The sequence below is a fragment of the Delphinapterus leucas genome, chromosome 3 (genome assembly GCF_059928025.1).
Source record: "Delphinapterus leucas isolate spDelLeu-1000000601 "Yukka" chromosome 3, BTC_Dleu_Yukka2, whole genome shotgun sequence".
Classification (NCBI taxonomy): Eukaryota; Metazoa; Chordata; class Mammalia; order Artiodactyla; family Monodontidae; genus Delphinapterus; species Delphinapterus leucas.
This window is the reverse complement of record NC_143131.1, coordinates 91,968,005-91,986,798: the sequence shown is the minus strand read 5'-3', so window position 1 is coordinate 91,986,798 and position 18,794 is coordinate 91,968,005. Positions and strand designations below refer to the sequence as shown.

At 38.5% G+C, this 18,794-nt stretch overlaps 1 pseudogene; it reads left to right on the top strand.

Annotated features, from left to right (window-relative positions):
• The first annotated feature begins 2,873 nt into the window (after nucleotides 1-2,873).
• On the top strand, nucleotides 2,874-5,991 carry LOC149749607 (small ribosomal subunit protein eS21 pseudogene; annotated as a pseudogene).
• Nucleotides 5,992-18,794: the final 12,803 nt, after the last annotated feature.

The window sequence follows — 18,794 nt, the reverse complement described above, 5'->3', positions numbered from 1 at the left end:
GCATCTCACAATCATTGCAAAGTTTTTCATAGAAAAAAAAGTATTGATACCACACATTTGTACACCCTTTCTATTTTATATGCTATGTAAACTGATTCACTATTTTATTTTTACAAATGTGAACTAATTTTCAGAATAATTCTTTGGGGAGGAGCAGCTATTATTAACTCCTTTTGTAATATAAGATTTATAAAAGAATACTGGAAGGTCCAAGATAACTTTGGGGAAACTTGGTTTTCATTGGTGTCCTTATGCCCTATGGGCATAATTACCATTTATTTCTGGAAAAATGATAAAGTATGAAATGCAAAAATATATTGATAGGGAAAATAGGAGGAAACATTTGAAGTAAAATTGTCCTAGGCATTCTGGTTACCTGGTTATATGGCTGCAGTCTAGGAAAAGATGAGCAAGTGGAATTTGCAGCTTTCATTGATCCCTTAGTTTCCTGATCAATTAGTTGAGCCATTTTAGTTACCAGTTTTAGAAACTTAATTCAAACTACCTTATGCAAATAATAAGAATAGAGTAATTTATTGAATCACATAATAGAGAAACCCATGAGTAGAGCTGGTCAGACAGGTTAAGTTCAGGCATTCAAATATTATTTTCAGGATTTTCTCTCTCTCTCTCTCTCTCTCTCTCACACACACACACACACACACATACACATGCATTCACTCACTTTCACATGTAGGCCATCTCCCCATAGTTGCCAATAGTAGCTGAAGATTACATAATCCTTTCATCTTTAACAAGGCCATCAGAAAAATAATTTATCTTTCCTAATACATAGATACATGTATAGATAAAATTCCTGGAATTTTGTTGTTTGGATCAACAGAATCTGTGCAACACAGAACATAGTATAATCCCTTGAAAGAAGGAGATAGTGGGTATTATCTCTCTCCACCTCAACCACATGCACTGAAACTAGGTGAGGGAAACATCCTCCAAAAAACACCAGAAGAGGGAAATGTGTGCTGTGAGGTAAGGTAAGATAAGATAAAACAGCAAAATCTCCACTAGGCTTGTGTTCCACCAGCCACTAAGGGTTAACATAATGTCCTCAAGCAGTTACAACTCCAGAGGGGGATCCCAAACCTCAGAAAGTGTTGAGTGGACCATAGAAAATTACAGAGAATATAGCACTATGGTCTATAATTTAGGATTTTTATCTTCATACTTTTGAAATTTTTCCTCAAAAAGAGCAGTTTCATTCTGTAACTGTCCAGAGGACTCTGTGGGTCCTGCTGTGAGCTGCCCTAGAAATGGTGCTAAGAGAGCAGGGACCAGGTACCAAGAGAAGGAAGAGGGAGGTTAGTGCCCCCAAAGATAGGATAGGCTGCTGCTGCCCTAGAGTTTTGATAATGGAACTCCCTGCCAGTGGAAGTCATTTCAGAGAAGAGCCCTTGCAGATGGGAGCAGGTGTTGGGAGCCTGTGTCAGGAGCTACTGCCAAGAGCAATTGCCAAAGCTGCTGCTGGGAAGCCACTTTGGGAGCAGAAGGAAAAACTGTCAAAAATCTTAGCCACCTTTTTTTCCCCCCATCTAAACTGATGTTTAATTTTAAATCCTTCACTCAGGGGGGCAAACCCCACAACAACAACCAAACATTTCTTGACAGCCAGAGTATGTCTATTTCACAGGTGATCTACAGGTGCCATGTTGTGTGCACCTGGGGAATTACTACCTGCTTTTGGATAATAAGATACAAGATACTAGTAGCCGACATTTGATCTCAGAACTGCTAAACATTCTTTTGAAGAGTTGATTTTTAAAAGTTCTTCTTTATCTTTTATTTAGCCATCTTTATCATACCACTGTAAGTAAACACAAGGGTCTAGCGTGAGCGTAAGATCATTGTTCTTTCTAAATACCATGTATTTATATCAGTATCTAATTGATATGTAAACACAGATCTCAGAAGACTATATATTTCTATGTATTCCACTCCACAGTAAAGAATCAAATTCTTTCCCTTCATCACTCACTCAGTTAATATTTATGTACCCCCTCTCAGCAAAAGATGAAATAAAAATTTAAACTTCATAGTTCTGATGTGATTGCCATCTAGTGGAGGAAAGAAGTATGTAAATAAATGTTTAGAAAACAACTGTAACAGGAATAGTTGCAAATTGTTGTCTGGAGAAGCTCAAGGGAAAAAGCTGCCTTTGCCCAAAGAACTTGGGTAAAGCTTTACTGAAGATGACACATTTCATCTGATCTAAATGAATGGAAGGCCTAGCAATTCTAACAGGAATGCAAACCTACTGCAGAACTGGGAATTGCATTTCATATTTCAAAGTGTCACCTAGGAAAAGAGGGTTGTGTATATTACAATTTAAATGAAGAAATAAGGTAACTGGGTCTCAGAAGTGTACAGGCTAAGTGCCAGATGAATGTTTTGGAAAATATATTTAGTGGACTAAAGGAATATTTCAAATCTTGATATGTGCTTCATAAATATGTACAGTTTCCTCCCAAAGTTTGATATGATCTATTCCTAGATGATGTGAATTAAAATTAACAAATAGAACTGATTTTATCTTTTACTTTTCTAGCCTCTGTTCCTTCTCACTCACTATAATTTTCCTAGCTTTCTTCTGAAGTTCATAGCAAGCAGGAGAAACAAGGTCCCATTGCCTGATTGTTACCATTTACAAAACTATTACTTAGTAAATAGCAGATTCTCAGCATTTGGTGAAAGTTATTATGTCATAGGCACTATACTATGTAATTTACAGATATTAAATTATTTAATTCTCTTTAAAATACTTTAACATAGAATTGAGCCCATTTTTTAGTAAAGAGACTGAAGTTCAGCGACTTTAACCAAGTATCACATAGCTAGTGGGTGGTGATGTTACCACCCTAGCCAGGCTCTCTAGTTTCTGGTGATTTCAACACTAAGGGAATTGGAAAATGTAGTGTAAATTGCTTTAAGAATAGTTGTTTTGCCTTTCTGCACGAGCACTCATCGTGGTGCCACCAGACGCACCCTCAACATGCGGAACGACACCAGTGAGTTCATGGACCTGTGCATGCCACGGAAATGCTCGTCCAGCTACCGCATCATCACTGCCAAGGACCACGTGCCATCCAGATGAACGTGGCCGAGGCTGACACGGTGACAGGCACGTTCAACGGCGAGTTTAAAACCTATGCTATCTGCGGGGCCATTCACAGGATGGGTGAGTCAGATGATTCCATTCTCTGACTGGCCAAGACCGACAGCATCGTCTCAAAGAACTTCCGACTGGAGAGGATCACAGATGTGGAGTATATGTCATAAATAAATAGTGAAAACCCACAAAACAAAACAAAACAAAACAAAAAAGAATACTTGTTTCAAGATGACTATTTTAGTACTTTCTTAGCTCAAGAAGAATAATTTTGTCCTCCCAGATATTTTTCCCAAATCATAAAATGCCTTAATATCATGATAAATTTCATGCTTATTTTTCCCCAAACGTCTAAAGACATGACTAAAACTAACGTCATGCAGAAATATTTTAGTGAATCACAAATCACCATAGATCCCAGATAACCAAATACTAACTCATCCTCCAGTAGATCAGGTGTATTCCTGAATGTGGAAGCCAGGACATCTTGGTTGTTTATAAGCTTTTTCAACTGCTTATTAATTTCTTCTACATGATCTCCAAACTCAAAATTTTCTAAACCCTAAGTGATCCTTTCAAAACACTGAAGAAACTGTGGAGACATAACCCCACCTCACTCCTAAGTGCTTTTATTAACATGCAATAAAATTAAACACCCTGTGAACTCGCTTGTATGTGGAATCTTTAAAAAGCCCCAAACTCACAGAACAGATCAGATATGTGGTTACCAGAGGTGGGGGTTTGAGGAAGGGGGCAACCGGATGAAGGTGGTAAAAAATGCAACCTTCCAGTTTGTAAGATAAACAAGTACTAGGGATGTAATGTACAACATGATGACTATAGGTAACACTGCTGTAGGGTATACTTGAAAGTTAAGAGAGTAGATCCATGAGTTTTTATCACAAGGAAAAAACAGTATTTTCTTTTTCTTTTATTTTTTTGCATCTATATGAGATGACAGATGTTAACTAAACTTATTGTGGTAATCATTTCACAATATATGTAAGTCAAATCATTATGCTGTACACCTTAAACTTACACAGTGTGGTATGTAAATTATATCTCAAGAAAGGTGGAAAAAAGAATTAAACGCAGTTTTTATCAAGTCGCTGATACATAAAGAGTTGGTGGGAGATCTGCCAGTTAGGTCCTGGGGTATACATAATATGACAGTTTATCTGGTTCAATAAAGTATCTGATAAAATAGTAATGGCACAGGTCATGTAACAGCTCATAGCTCTCATTACAACTCCCACTCTTATATTGGGTATTACAACCTAGAGCTAAACCCTTAAATGTTTCCCACCTTCCTTATTTAGTTGACCACCAACCAACAGTTGGATAGAAATGGTAAGCAGAGGTAGGGGATTCTAATGACAAGAACCCTGGGAGGAGAAATATGAAAGGTGGAGGTCCAGTTCAGGTTTGTCTGACTTGCTATATGATATTGGACAAACATCAAGCTTCTCTGGACCTACCAGATTCCAAATCTGTAAAGGGGGACTGATGATCCTGCCATCTCTACCTGTAATGAGTGTGAGACTAAAGCATGGTGATTAATGTGAAAAGACACTCTAGTTATAAGGTATTAGTTTTTTCTTTTTGATTAGCCATAAATAACTGCATTTTACCCTTTCTTGATCAGTGCAGACTCTCTAAAAAGATACTGTAAAATCATCAACTAAAGGTATTAGTTACCTATTGCTGTGTAATAAATTATCACAAAACTTAGCAGCTGGAAAAAAACCACAACCATGTATTATCTCACATAGTTTCTGAGGGTCGGGAATCAGAAAGTGGCTTACCTGGGTGGTACCGGCTCAGGGTCTCTTATGAATTTGCAGTCAAGCTCTCAGACAGGGCTGCATGGATGTCAGTGTTTAGCCGTAATTGAAGGATCTGGTTCTAAATTCACTCAGGTAGTCGTTAGTAGGCCTTGGGTCCTCAGTAGCTGCTGGTCAGATAACGCAGCTTCTCAGTATATGGTCCTTTCAACTCTATTGCCTTATAGCATGGCAGTTGGCTTTCCCTGGGTGGAATGAGAGAGAGAGAGAGGGAGAGGAAGAGGGAGAGAGAGGGAGAAAGAGAGAAAACATACACCTACGATGGAAGTTTTTTATAAACTAATCTTGGAAGTGACATACCATGCATAAACTCATACAGATCCACCCTGGCACAATGTGAGAGAGGATGACACAAGAAGGTGGATTCTGCAGGTAGGGATGATTGGGAGCCATCTTAGAGACTGGTTACCACAGGAAAGTAGAGAAAAGACTAAGTAATAGAGCTTGGCAACTCAAAGTGTGGTCCAGAGCTGAGCATGTTAGGGGTGCACAATCGTAAGTCCCACCTCAGACTACTGAGTCAGAATCTGCATTGTGAGACGTTCCCCACGTTATTCATATGCACATTGAAGGGAGAGAAACCCTGCTGCCTGAATGCATGAATGTGATTCTTTTTTTTTTAACTTTTTAAAAATTGAGATATAGTTATACAATAATATATAAGTTACAGGTGAACAACATAGTGCTTCACAATTTTTAAAACGTTATACTCATTTATAGTGATTATAAAATATTGGCTATATTCCCTCTGTTGTACAGTATATCCTTGTAGCTGATTTTATACCCAATAGTTTGTACCTCTTTTTTTTTTTTTTTTTTTGTACGCGGACCTCTCACTGTAGTGGCCTCTCCCATTGCGGAGCACAGGCTCAGTGGCCATGGCTCACGGGCCCAGCCGCTCTGCGGCATGTGGGATCTACCCGGACCGGGGCACGAACCTGTGTCCCCTGCATCGGCAGGTGGACTTTCAACCACTGTGCCACCAGGGAAGCCCCTAGTTTGTACCTCTTAATCCCCTACTCTATCTTGCCCCTGCCCCCTCCCCTCTCCCCACTGGTAACCTCTCGTTTGTTCTCTATATCTGTGACTGTTTCCTTTTTGTTATATTCACTAGTTCTATTTTTTAGATTCCACGTGTAAGTGATATCATATAGTATTTGTCTTTCTCTGTCTGACTTATTTCACTTGGCATAATATCCTCCAAGTCCATCCATGCTGTTGGAAATGGCCAATTTTCATTCTTTTTTATGGCTAATATTCCATTGTATATATATATACCACATCTTCTTCATCCATTCATCTGTTGAGGGATACTTAGGTTGTTTCCATATCTTGGCAATTGTCAGTAATGCTGCTATGAACATTGGGGTTCATGTATCTTTTTGAATTAGTGTTTTCATTTTCTTCAGATATATACCCAGGAGTGGAATTGCTGGGTCATATGGTAGTTCTATTTTTAGATTTTTGAGAAACCGCCATATTGTTTTCCACAGTGGCTACACTGATTGACATTTCCACCAACAGTGTATGAGGGTCCCTTTTTTCCACATCCTCCCCAACATTTGTTATTTGTGTTCTTTTTGATGATAGCCATTCTGACATGTATGAGGTGTATCTCATTGTGGTTTTAGTTTGCATTTTCCTGATGAAGAGTGATGTTGAGCATCTTTTCATGTGCCTGTTGGCCATCTGTACATCTTCTTTGGAAAAATGTCTATTCAGTTCTTCTGCCCATTTTTTAATTGGGTTGTTTGGGGTTTTTGTGATGTTGAGTTGTATGAGCTGTATATATATTTTGGATATTGACACTTTATTGGTCTTTTCATTTTGTTGATGGTTTCTTTGGCTGTGCAAAAGCTTTTAAGTCTAATTAGGTCTGAATGTGATTATATTTCCTTGCAAAAACCTGATCATTCTTAACATGTCCTAACAATTTAAACCCTGACAATGAAACTAGCCTTAACTTTGGGAGAAATATCTTAATAAGAGTATTCACTGGCATGACTTTTTGTCCTCTCACATTAAGACATGTTTATATGTCATAGATTTGTCACAGACAGTATCTCTGATTAAATATTTTTCTTCTAATTTCTCTGAAAAGTGGATAAGCCATATAGCACCTTATTTTATTTATACATTTACATACATTGTTTATTACTTCCCAGCTCTGTTGGACCTTACCTCATGTTCTAAATAGCAGGGCAACCAAGAGAGAATTGAGAGTGCTATTTGACACAAGTTTGTATGTTCTGTATCTATGTGAAACAAAACAAAATTTTTATTTTAAAAGCAGGTGACAGCTTAGGGTAAGAACTATCTTTGGGAAAAATATCCTCATAAGTGATTTATACAACAAAGAAGATTATTGTATAGTAGAGGTCGGCAACCTTATTGTTAATGGATCAGATAGTAAATATTCTTTTTTAAAAATTTTATTTATTTATTTTTATACAGCAGGTTCTTATTAGTTATCTATTTTATGCATATTAATGTATATATGTCAATCCCAATCTCCCAATTCATCCTACTTCTCTCCCCTCCCCCGCTTTCCCCTCTTGGGCTCCACGTTTGTTCTCTACACCTGTGTCTCTATTTCTGCCTTGCAAACTGGTTCATCTGTACCACTTTTCCAGATTCCACATATATGCGTTAATATACAATATTTGTTTTTCTCTTTCTGACTTACTTCACTCTGTATGACAGTCTCTAGGTCCATCCACATCTCTACAAATGACACAATTTCGTTCCTCTTTATGGCTGAGTAATATTCCGTTGTATATATGTACCACATCTTCTTTATCCATTCATCTGTCGATGGGCATTTAGGTTGCTTCCACGACCTGGCTATTATTAATAGTGCTGCAATGAACATTGGGGTGCACGTGACTTCTTGAATTATGGTTTTCTCTGGGTATAGGCCCAGTAGTGGGACTGCTGGGTCATACGGTAATTCTATTTTTAGTTTTTGAAGGAACCTCTATACTGTTCTCCACAGTGGATGTATCAACTTATATTCCCACCAACAGTGTAAGAGGGTTCCCTTTTCTCCACACCCTCTCCAGCATTTACTATTTCTAGATTTTTTGATGATGGCCATTCTAACAGATGTGAGGTGATACCTCATTGTAGTTTTGATTTGCATTTCTCTAATAATTAGTGATGTGGAGCAGCATTTCATATATGCCTCTTAGCCATCTGTATGTCGTCTTTGGAGAAATGTCTATTTAGGTCTTCTGGCTGATTTTGATTGGGTGTTTTTTTTAATATGGAGCTGCATGAGCTGTTTATATATTTTGGAGATTAATAATCCTTTGTCCATTGATTCATTTGCAAATACTTTCTCCCATTCTGAGGGTTGTCTTTTCATCTTGTTTATAGTTTCCTTTGCTGTGCAAAAGCTTTTAAGTTTTATTAGGTCCCATTTGTTTATTTTTGTTTTTATTTCAATTACTCTAGGAGGTGGGTCAAAAAAGATCTTGCTGTGATTTATGTCAAAGAGTGTTCTTCCTATGTTTACCTCTAAGAGCTTTATAGTGCCTGTTCTTACATTTAGGTCTTTAATCCATTTTGAGTTTATTTTTGTGTATGGTGTTAGGGAGTGTTCTAATTTAATTCTTTTACATGTAGCTGTCCAGTTTTCCCAGCACCACTTATTGAAGAGATTGTCTTTTCTCCATTGTATATCCTGCCTCCTTTGTCATAAATTAGTGGAACATAGGTGCAAGGGTTTATCTGTGGGCTTTCTATCCTGTTCCATTGATCTATATTTCTGTTTTTGTGCCAGCACCATATTGTCTTGATTACTGTAGTTTTTTAGCTGTCTGAAGTGAGGGAGCCTGACTCCTCCAGCTCCGTTTTTTTCCCTCAAGATTGTGTTGGCTATTTGGGGTCTTTTGTGTCTCCAAGCAAGTTTTAAGATTTTTTGTTCTAGTTCTGTAAAAAATGCCATTGGTAATTTAATAGGGATTGCACTGAATCTGTAGATTGCTTTGGATAGTATAGTCATTTTCACAATATTGATTCTTCCAATCCAAGAACATGGTATATCTCTCCATCTGTTTGTGTCATCTTTGATTTCTTTCATCAGTGTCTTATAGTTTTTTGAGTAAAAGTCTTTTACCTCCTTAGGTAGGTTTATTCCTAGGTATTTTATTCTTTTTGTTGCAATGGTAAATGGGATTGTTTCCTTAATTTCTCTTTCTGATTTTCCATTGTTAGTGTATAGGAATGAAAGAGATTTCTGTGCATTCATTTTGTATCATGCAACTTTACCAAATTCATTGACTAGCTCTAGTAGTTTTCTGGTGGCATCTTTAGGATTCTCTATGTATAGTATCATGTCACCTGCAAACAGTGACAGTTTTACTTCTTCTTTTCCAATTTGTATTCTTGTATTTCTTTTTCTCTCTGTTTGCTGTGGCTAGGACTTCCAAAACTGTGTTGAATAATAATGGTGAGAGTGGACATCCTTGTCTTGTTCCTGAACTTAGAGGAAATCCTTTCAGTTTTTCACCATTAAGAATGATGTTTGCTGTGGTTTTTTCATATATGGCCTTTATTATGTTGAGGTAGGTTCCGTCTATCCCCACTTTTTGGAGAGTTTTGATCATAAATGGGGGTTGAATTTTGTCAGAAGCTTTTTCTGCATCTCTTGAGTCGAGCATATGGTGTTTATTCTTCAATTTGTTAATATGGTGTATCACATTGATTGATTTGCATATATTGAAGAATCTTTGCATCCCTGGGATAAATCTCACTTGATCATTGTGTATGATCCTTTTAGTGTGTTGTTAGATTTGTTTGCTAGTATTTTGTTGAGGATTTTTGCATCTATATTCATCAGTGATAGTGGTCTGTAATTTCTTTTTTTGTAGTATCTTTGTCTGGTATTGGTATCACGGTGATGGTGGTCCTGTAGAATGAGTTTGGGAGTGTTCCTTCCTCTGAAATTTTGTGGAAGAGTTTGAGAAGGGTGGGTGTTACCTCTTCTCTAAATGTTTGGTAGAATTCACTTGTAAAGATGTCTGGTCCTGGACTTTTGTTTGCTAGAAGATTTTTAATCACAGTTTCAATTTCATTACTTGTGATTGGTCTGTTCTTATTTTCTTTCTTTTCCTGGTTCAGTCTTGGAAGGTTATAACTTTCTAAGAATTTGTCCATTTCTTCCAGGTTGTCCATTTTATTGGCATAGAGTTGCTTGTAGTAGTCTCTTGTGATGTTTTGTATTTCTGCAGTGTCCATTGTAACTTCTCCTTTTTCATTTCTAATATTATTGATTTGAGTCCTCTCCCTCTTTTTCTTGATGAGTCTGGCTAAAGGTTTATCAATTTTGTTTATCTTCTCAAAGAACCAGCTTTTAGTTTTATTGATCTTTGCTATTGTTTTCTTTGTTTCTATTTCATTTGTTTCTGCTCTGATCTTTATGATTTCTTTCCTTCTACTAACTCTGGGTTTTGTTTGTTCCTCTTTCTCTAGTTCCTTTAGGTGTAAGGTTAGAGTGTTTGAGACGTTTCTTGTTTCTTGAGGTAGGATTGTATTGCCATAAACTTCCCTCTTAGAACTGCATTTGCTGTGTCCCATAGGTTTTGGCACTTCGTGTTTTCATTGTCATATGTCTCTAGATATTTTTTGATTTCCTCTTTGAATTCTTCAGTGATCTGTTGGTTATTTAGTAACGTATTGTGTAACTTTCATGTGTTTGTGTTTTTTATGTTTTCTTTTCCCTGTAATTGATTTCTAATCTCATAGCGTTGTGGTCAGAAAAGATCTTGATATGATTTCAATTTTCTTAAATGTACCCAGGCTTGATTTGTGACCCAAGATGTGATCTATCCTGGAGAATTTTCCTTGTGCACTTGAGAAGAAAGTGTAATCTGCTGATTTCAGAAGGAATGTCCTATAAATATCAATTTGATCTGTCTGGTCTATTGTGTCATTTAAAGCTTGTGTTTCCTTATTAATTTTCTGTTGGGATGATCTGTCCATTGGTGTAAGTGAGGTGTTAAAGTCCCCCACTATTATTGTGTTACTGTCGATTTCCTCTTTTATAGCTGTTAGCATTTGCCTTATGTATTGAGGTGCTCCTATGTTGGGTGCATATATATTTATAATTGTAATATCTTTTTCTTGGATTGATGCCTGATCATTATGTAGTGTCCTTCCTTGTCTCTTGTAACATTCTTTATTTTAAAGTCTATTTTATCTGATATGAGTATTGCTACTCCAGCTTTCTTTTGATTTCCATTTTCATGGAATATCTTCTTCCATTCCCTTACTTTCAGTTTGTATGTGTCCCTAGGTCTGATATGGGTCTCGTAGACAGCATATACATGGGTCTTGTTTTTGTATCCATTCAGTGAGCCTGTGTCTTTTGGTTGGAGCATTTAATCCATTCACATTTAATGTAATTATCGATATGTATGTTCCTATTACCATTTTCTTAATTGTTTTGGGTTTGTTATTGTAGGTCCTTTTCTTCTCTTGTGTTTCCCTCTTAGAGAAGTTCCTTTAGCATTTGTTGTAGAGCTGGTTTGGTGGTGCTGAATTCTCTCAGCTTTTGCTTGTCTGTAAAGCTTTTGATTTCTCTGTCAAATCTGAATGAGATCCTTGCCAGGTAGAGTAATCTTAGCTGTAGGTTCTTCCCTTTCATCACTTTTAATATATAGTGCCACTCCCATCTGGCTTGTAGAGTTTCTGCTGAGAAATCAGCTGTTAACCTTATGAGAGTTCCCGTGTATGTTATTTGTCATTTTTCCCTTGTTGCTTTTAATAATTTTTCCTTGTCTTTAATGTTTGTCAGCTTGATTACTATGTGTCTTGGCATGTTTCTCTTTGGGTTTATCCTGCCTGAACTCTCTGCTTCCTGGACTTGGGTGGCTGTTTCCTTTCCCATGTTAGGGAAGTTTTCGACTATAATCTCTTCAAATGTTTTCTCGGGTCCTTTCTCTCTCTTCTCCTTCTGAGCCCCTATAATGCGAATGTTGTTGCATTTAATTTTGTCCCAGAGGTCTCTTAGGCTGTCTTCTTTTCTTTTCATTCTTTTTTCTTTATTCTGTTCCACAGCAGTGAATTCCACCATTCTGTCTTCCACATTACATATCCGTTCTTCTGCCTCAGTTATTCTGCTATTGATTCGCTCTAGTGTATTTTTCATTTCAGTTATTGTATTGTTCATCTCTGTTTGTTTGTTGTTTAATTCTTCTAGGTGTTTGTTAAACATTTCTTGCATCTTCTTGATCTTTGCCTCCATTCTTTTTCCAAGGTCCTGGATCATCTTCACTATCATTATTCTGAACTTTTTTTCTGGAAGGTTGCCTATCTCCACTTCATTAAGTTGGTTTTCTGTGATTTTATCTTATTCCTTCATCTGGTACATAGTACTCTGCCTTTTCATTTTGTCTATCTTTCTGTGAATGTGGCTTTCGTTCCACAGGCTTCAGAATTGAAGTTCTTCTTGCTTCTGCTGTCTGCCCTCTGGTGGATGAGGCTTTCTAAGAGACTTGAGCAAGTTTTGATGGGAGGGACTGTTGCTGGGCAGAGCTGGGTGTTGCTCTGGTGGGCAGAGCTCAGTAAATCTTTAATCTGCTTGTCTGCTGATAGGTCGGGCTGAGTTCCCTCCCTGTTGGTTGTTTGGCCTGAGGCGACTTAGCACTGGTGCCTACAGGCTCTTTGGTGGGGCTAGTGGTGGGCTCTGGGAGGACTCATGCAAAGGAGTACATCCCAGAATTTCTGCTGTCCTTGTCCCCGCAGTTGCCCCCCAGCTCTGCAGGAGATCCTCCCACACTAACAGGTAGGTCTTTTTCAGTCTCCTATAGGGTCACTGCTCCTTCTCCTGGGTCCCGATGTGCACACTACTTTGTGTGTGCCCTCCAAGAGTGGAGTCTCTGTTTCCCCCAGTCCCATCGAAGTCCTGCAACCAAATCCTGCTAGCCTTCAAAGTCTGATTCTCTGGGACTACTCTTCTCTTTGCCAGACCCTCAGGTTGTAAAGCCTTACATGGAGCCCAGAACCTTCAGTCCAGTGGGTGGACTTCTGTGGTAAAATTTTTCTCCAGTTTGTGAGTCACCCACCCAGCGGTTATGAGATTTGCTTTTATTGTGTTTGTGCCCCTCCTACTGTCTCATTGTGGCTTCTCCTTTGTCTTTGGATGTGAGGTATCTTTTTTTGTTTTTTTTGTGATATGCGGGCCTCTCCCGTTTAGGAGCACAGGCTCCAGACGCACAGGCTCAGCGGCCATGGCTCGCAGGCCCAGCCACCCTGTGGCATGCGGGATCCTCCCGGACCGGGGCACGAACCCGCATCCCCTGCATCGGCAGGTGGACTCCCAACCACTGCGCCACCAGGGAAGCCCAAGTTATCTTTTTTGGTGAGTTCCAGTGTTTTCCTGTCTATGATTGTTCAGGAGTTAGTTGTGATTCCGGCACTTTCACAAGAGGGAGTGAACGCAAGTCCTTCTTCTCCGCCATCTTGAACCAATCAATCAGATAGTGTTTATTCTTATCTTGAGGGCCTGGCAATAGGATCTCTGTTGCAACTACTCAACTCTGCTGTTGTTGCATAGGAGCAGCAGTAGGCAATATCTAAATGAATGGACCTGACTGCATTCCATTAAAAGTTCATTTACAAAAACAGGCAGCTTGTCCATAGCCATAGTTTTCTTACCCTATTATAGTAGATGCTCAGACAATCCCCTGTTTTGCACCCCTTGGCATAGCCATGTAAATCAACAAATATTTTTTGTTCTTTTGAGAAGAGAGAAGATTAATAAATTATGCTTAAAGCAAGGTGGACTAAATGTCCTTAGATACATTTTCAAACTTACACCCTGGAGAAATAAGTGATAGTTAATTATCATTTAATTAAAATCATTTAATGTAGGAATTCTGATTTTTCTTTTTCATATGCATGGCTCCAGGAGGTTATTAGGCAATTCCTTGTCCCTATGTGTTCACAAGGCAAAAGGAAATTATAAAAGCCGTACATTGTCAGTTCAAGAATTCTACCCTAGGAAGGCCTTCTCTCCCTTTGGGGTGTCCCTAATCATTAAGGAGCAAAGCCATTCCCATGGCCCAGGACTTCCTTCTTTAGGCAGAGTGTTGAAAATACTGCAAAGAATATCTGTATATTCTATAGATATTGAAGTGGACAGAGAACAAAAAATATATAGCTTCCTTTCACTGGTCTTAACCTCTTGACATTCTGAAATTTTCATGGCGCTTCAATTTTTAAAAATTAGAGTACTTCCCAGAGAGACAGAGCATTCTCGAATTCTAAAACAAAGGTGACAGAATTCACCTATGGGAGTCCAACAAAAATCTGAATAATGGTAGGAAGCTGCCCCCATTGTACCGAATAATAAGGTAAATAGTTTGCTTACAATGGATAATGAGAAAGAGAAAACATGAGCAGAGGAAGACAATGGTATAAAGCTAGGGACTTGGCTAAAAGACCCATGGAAATTTCCTGAAAAAGAGATGGCTGAAGAGCTTCCCAGGAATGGAGATACTTAATGTTGAATTTGGCATTGCTAATTGCTGCAAAGTAACTACACGCTCTTCCGCAGCCATGACCCCCAGATTCTTGGTAAAAGTAATTGGTAAAAAATCATTATTCAGGCTCCTTTAGACTTTATGTAAGTAGGTAATTATAAATAATCAAGGAAGGGGCTGTTTCACACTACCTGAATAAAATGTGAGACAGAGCTAGGGCAAATGGAAAGAGGAAATTGGAGACAAAGGTGACCATGAGAAAGTTAGCCTGTCTCTAAACATTTTTCAGACAACTTTGGATTCCCATAAGTCATAGGTTTAAAAAAATTGTTAACATACTTGTTTAGTTTGTAAACAATCATAACACAAATTACACTCAATTTGTCAAATTCTTTAAAAAATTTTTTTAAATGGAAGTATAATTGATGCACAATATTATATAAAGTTACAGGTATACAGCATAGTGATTCACCATTTTTAAAATGTTATACTGCATTTATAGTTACTATAAAATATTGGCTATACTCCCTGTGTTGTACAATATATCCTTGTAGCTTAATTAATTAATTAAAAAAATTTTATTTATTTTTGGCTGTGTTGGGTCTTTGTTGCTGCATGCGGGCTTTCTCTAGTTGCAGCAAGTGGGGGCTACTCTTCCTTGTGGTGCTCCGGCTTCTCACTGTGGTAGCTTCTCTTGTTGCAGAGCATGGGCTCTAGGTGTGTGGGCTTCAGTAGTTACAGCACGTGGGCTCAGGAGTTGCAGCATGCAGGCCCTAGAGCATGCCAGCTTCAGTAGTTGTGGCATGAGGGCTCAGCAGTTGTGGCTCACAGGCTCTAGAGCGCAGGCTCAGTAATTGTGGAGCACAGGCTTAGTTGCTCCGCAGCATGTGGGATCTTCCCAGACCAGGGATAGAGCCCATGGCAGGCAGGCAGATTCTTAACCACTGTACCACCGTAGAAGTCCCTTATTTATTTTATACATAATAGTTTGTACCACTTAATCCCCTTACCCCTATCTTGCCCTTCCCCCATTCCCTCTCCCCACTGGTAACCACTAGTTTGTTCTCTATATGTGTGAGTCTGTCAAATTCTTGAATACGCTTTTCAGTTTATGAATGCTTTTATAACAACTCTCCAAGTTAATGACTGTTATTCCTTTGGTGATATTTAGTTGTTATGACTGATTCCATGGTTGATGGCCTTGTGTACAGGTTCCAGGTTTTAGACATCATAATGACTGGTAATGGAACTTTACTTGTCTCTCAGGTTTTCCAAGTCTGACAAATTTTTGGACAATGTTTACTTGCATAGCTACATTTCCTAAGCCTGGTGGGGTTTTTGAAATCCAACAAATCTCTTTCAAATAACTTCTCTAACTAGCTATGTGAAGTAGGTCATGGCTATATTATCTAAAATTATTTAGACCTCAGGGTATCAGATGACTCCAGGTGACTTCTGCATTAAATACATGAACCTGATAATGAAGAGAGCAAACACAGAATATATTAGCCACTATACCTGTACAATATATAAGCAAAAATTTTTTAAATTCAGTTGTCTATTTTGATGCTAAAGGCTGTCAGAATTACATTCAGTTGCCTCACTGATGTTTAATATTTAATTATGCTATAACTGATATGTTTGAAGAGCAGAACTAGTAGGGTGCAATTAAACAGCATCTTGATCTTTTTCCTACAATGCCTTTAAAGCTCATTCTGTGTAGCTAGTTTGGGAAGTGGTGAAACTTCAGAAAGGCTTATCTGCTCTCTCTTAAATAGTCTCCCAAACTGTCTTAGTCCAGTAATTAATATGGCCATCCCAGCATTATAATTGAAACTCCTAACTTCACTTAAAGTTAAGACTTTTCCCCTCTTCTGAGAGGTAATGTAGATTTGGAAGCTGCAGAGTGAAAGGGCTTACTGTTGGCTTCTGTATTCCCCCATGCTGCATGTCTCCTCTCCTCCTCTGGCTAGGCTGCCTCTGCTCTGCCAAAGTCAAAGCAGGGAGGGAAGAAAAGGAAGGAACAATAAAGGCTTTGAATGAATTCTTGTAAGCAACATAAAGGATTTCTAACTTTGGAAGGAGGCATAGGATGCTTTGTGGGTTCTTTAGAGACATCCTGTCACTAGGGGATCTCTCATCTGCATTTCTTTGACACTGATGATACACTTTCCAGCTGACTGTCTTCAGTTACTCCTTTGCTGTGTGCTTTTCTGAGGTCTAAGGATAGTGTCCTTAAAATACTCTTTATTGGGGTTCCATAGTCCCTCCAATTAATTCTCTTCATAAAAGTCCTGGCTGGAAGCCTGCAAACTCTTAAACATGTGCTCTGTCTCCATTTGGTCATATACATGAATTTTTTATATATGCAGAAGGAAGTACAAATATAATACTTCCCTCTACTCTGTTGGCACCAGACTGCTTCAGCCATATGTTATTCTTTCGAATTTTCAGGTGTGATTCAAACATAAATCCACTGTATCTCTCAAGTGCCAGAAGGCACATTATAGGCTGGAATGTGGTCTGCTTTAAACTTTCATTTAGGGAGTGGAAATGGAGAATGATGGTAGTGGTCTGACACACAGCTTACTGCCAGTTCTTTTTAAAGAAATTATCTCTAATTTCTACTCTTTTTTTTTTTTTGCGGTACGCGGTCCACTCACCGCTGTGGCCTCCCCGGCGGCGGAGCACAGGCTCCGGTCGCGCAGGCACAGCAGCCACGGCCCACGGTCCCAGCCCCTCCGCGGCATGTGGGATCCTCCCAGACTGGGGCACGAACCCGTGTCCCCCGCATTGGCAGGCGGACTCCCAACCACTGCGCCACCAGGGAAGCCCTAATTTCTACTCTTTTACTCCAGTTTTAAAACATTTATAATCTTGAGAAATATGGGCAATAGGTTGATAAATGGGTTTTTGATCATTTCCTTTGCAATTCTTGTATATTTGGCTCAGTGCCTCACTTTGGAATATAAAAATACTTCCAACACGTTATTTTATTCTGGATATTTATTGCCTCAGCCAAAACTGAGAAAAGTGTCCCATTTTTAATATTTTATCACAATAACTTAATCTAAATATGGCTTTATACCAGGTTTCAATAGAATGAGTTCTACTTTACCTGAAAACTTCCTTGAAAATTCAAATTTCTTTCAGGACATTTGGCTTGTATTGGGGGAAAGGGGGGAGTATGTTTAATAACTATTCTTTTTATTAGTAATCTCAGTCACAGAAGCAATATATGAATATTTTTATTCATAAAAAATAAAGTAATTTAGAAAAATGGAATAGTTCCCTTTGACTAGTCCCTTTCTAAAAATAATTATTGCTATAAACTTGTGTATTCTTCCAAACACTTTCTAGGCATTTGTATATAAAAGTTTAGATTCATAGACCATATATATGTATATATATGTTTGTATATGTGTGTACATACATGTATATATTATAAATATGTATATTTATATTTTTATATATTATATAAACATTATAAATATGTATATATAATTATATATTTTTATATATTGTATTTTTATGTACGTTTGTATTATATTTATGTTTGTGTGTGTGTTTTATGATATGTTTATTCCTTTTTTCTTTATAAATTCTAATATATGGTGCATGCCATTCTTTAATCTGTTTTTTCCCCCTGCTGCATTGTATTTGATAGTCTGGATATAAAATAGTTAATTTAGGTATTTTCCTAATGATGGAAACTTTCAATTATTGACTATTACAATACTTTTCACTAATACAAAACCATTCCTATATTTGCCTCTTTGTAAAGATGTGCAAGTGTTTTTTCCAGACTACAGCCACCTAGAAAAAGAATTCCTAGGGTTTTGGATTCGTGCATTAAAAGATTTTAATGGATATTGTCAAAATTTCCTCCATATACTGCACCAATTTGTACCACTGCCAGCAGTATATAAGAATCTCTTTCCCGGGACTCCCTGTTGGTACAGTGATTAAGAATCTGCCTGCCGGGCTTCCCTGGTGGCACAGTGGTTGAGAGTCCGCCTGCCAATGCAGGGGACATGGGTTCGTGCCCCGGTCCGGGAAGATCCCACATGCCGCAGAGCGGTTTAGGCCCGTGAGCCATGGCCGCTGAGCCTGCGCGTCTGGAGACTGTGCTCCGCAACGGGAGAGACCACATCAGTGAAAAAAAGAATCCGCCTGCCAATGCAGGGGACACGGGTTCCATCGCTGGTCCGGGAAGATCCCACATGCTGCGGAGCAACTAAGCCCGCGAGTCACAACTACTGAGCTCACGTGCCACAGCTACTGAATCCCGCGCACCCTAGAGCCTGCGTGCTGCAACTACTGAAGCCCATGTGCCTA